The following is a 2,654-nucleotide window of genomic DNA, read 5'->3' as shown; positions in this document are numbered from 1 at the left end:
TCCCCTTGTCCGCGCCATTCGTATAGATAGGCACTCACTCTAAAATTGTCAGGCGGACAGAAATCTGACAAAACCCTAATACACTTGTACGCGCCAAGGCTATTTGAGGTCAGAGGAGTCGGCCTGTAAGCGTACGAGTCACCCCCTCTAAGGGGCAAATGTTGAGGGTAAAAATACCCCGTATACGTGGACCATTCCCGTAGTGACACGTGGCCCAGTTATAGGGTGACACGTGTCACCACGAGAAGATGCCACGCAATTCAGAGCACTCAAGGTTTCAAGCCAATCTCGTAGCGACACGTGGCCCAGTTAGAGGGTGACACGTGTCGCCACGAGAAGATGCCATGTGTTCGGGGCATGTGTTCCCATTTTAAATCAGCACACCAGAAAGCCCTAACAACGTCAGGGCCCAAATCCCGAGAGATATCAATGAAAGCCGCAAAACGGCGCCCCCAAAGTAACACGTGGCATTCACTGATTGCGCAGCCAATCACGTCACGTAAATCTAGGGTACAAACCCTAGAAAGGGGCACAAGTCCCACCCCTATAAATACCCCAATCATTTATGATGGGAGGGGTGGATTAAGACATTTACAAACAACAGAGCATTAAATAGCTCCAACTTCTCTCTACTTTCTCTCTCTAGCCTTTTCCGTTCTGATCACTAACTTAATCGTCGGAGGCGAATATTCCGTTTACCGGAATATTCGTTGTTTTGCAGGTTGGATCGTCTCGTTGCCAGAAGAGCGTGACCAGTATCCCAGGGAATCCAAAAAACACCCGAAACACGAGGCATCCAAGTAAGTACTTTAATGGTTTTTGTTGATATTATGATGTAGAAATCATGCTTAAGTTGTTATTATGATATTCCTAGTATCATGTCTAGGGTAATTTTAATATTAAGTATGATTAAAAGTATGATGTCAATCCAACCTAAAAGAGATTGAATCTGCCCTGATAATAGGCCTCTACTTTATTCTGATCGTATTCATGTGCGCTTTCTGACTAACATGTAATCAATAGGATTAACCCTAAACCTGTTTATCTATGTTGGTTGAATTTTAATGCACAAACAAATCTATTATTGGCGATCACTTGAATTATAATCAAATTAACCATATACAATATTATTAATTATCTTATTAAGCATGATTACAAGTACCAATTTCCTTTAAACATGCATAAAAGGCGTGATCAAGCAATAACAATAAATATAAAGCAACATTATAATAATCATAAAAATAATAATAATTAGAATCATAATCATGATAATAATAATTAAAATAATCATGATAATCAAAATCATATTAAAGCATAATATTAATAGCAAGATCCTAGGCATGATACTAACAAGAGATTGAAAGTGACTAAAGCTTTGATTTTTATTGCTTAGTGACATGCTAGGGTTTGTTATTAATCTTGTTAGTATCATGCCTAGGATCTTGCTATTAATATTATGATTTAATATGATTTTGATTATCATGATTATTTTATTTATTATTATCATGATTATGATTCTAATTATTATTATTTTTATGATTATTATTATGTTGCTTTATATTTATTGTTATTGCTTGATCACGCCTTTTATGCATGTTTAAGGAATTGGTACTTGTAATCATGCTTAATAAGATAATTAATAATCTTGTATAGGGTTAATTTGATTATAATTCAAGTGACCGCCAATAATAGATTTGTTTGTGCATTAAAATTCAACCAACATAGATAAACAGGTTTAGGGTTAATCCTATTAATTGCATGTTAGTCAGAAAGCGCACATGAATATGATCAGAATAAAGTAGAGGCCTATTATTAGGGCAGGTTCAATCTCTTTTAGGTTGGATTTGTACCTTCATCCCCGAACTACCAGTCATGGTTCAAGACCTATTGGAGTTGACGATCTCATGGATCGTTAAGGGGTGTAACCTTCACCTCGTGAACAGTTTACAAGTTCCTAAAAAACTTGTTGGCGACTCTTTTGCTCTATCTTATTTCCCTTTGGACGCCACCATACTTTAGTGTAGGATCACAGTGGGGTTCAAGCTAGGGATTAACGCTTGAAATATTCCCTACAAGCATCGATTCACTGTTGCTGCTGAGGTGCTAGTTGTTAGTGCAAAGGACTTGGAGGTGGAGTATGTGAGAGTGTTTAATACTGTAGAAGCTGATGTGTGTTTCCCAGGAAACTCACAACCTAAACCATCACAACCTAAACTTGAACCAACACATACAAACACCCAAAATGCATCTCATACTACCCAAGAGCCACCAAAGAGAAAGAAAATGACACCAAAGAGAACAAAAAAACACCTTAGAAGAAGACTAAACAACCAGTAGCGGAACCAACAACAGAACAGCACTCAACCCAACCAAGCTCACCACCTTCACCCTCACATCAACCTGTTACACCAACACAACCTGTTACACCACCACCTCCTCCTCCACCAATACCACCAACACCACCACCTCCACCAAGAGATACATCTGCCAGCTCATCTTCTCAACCTAAAAAGTCTAGAGTTAGGCCTTCCTCATGGAGAGTTCCAAATAGCATTGTTGTGAAGAGGGGGTCTGAGTTAATAACTCTGCCTCAAGGAGAGGTAAAGGAGTTAAAAGAGTGGGAACGAAGATTGAAAGGAGAGATGTAGAAGGTA

The sequence above is a fragment of the Chenopodium album genome, chromosome 1 (assembly GCF_948465745.1).
Source record: "Chenopodium album chromosome 1, dcCheAlbu1.1, whole genome shotgun sequence".
Lineage (NCBI taxonomy): Eukaryota > Viridiplantae > Streptophyta > Magnoliopsida > Caryophyllales > Amaranthaceae > Chenopodium > Chenopodium album.
The sequence above is the reverse complement of the archived record's forward strand: the minus strand, read 5'-3'. Positions refer to the sequence as shown.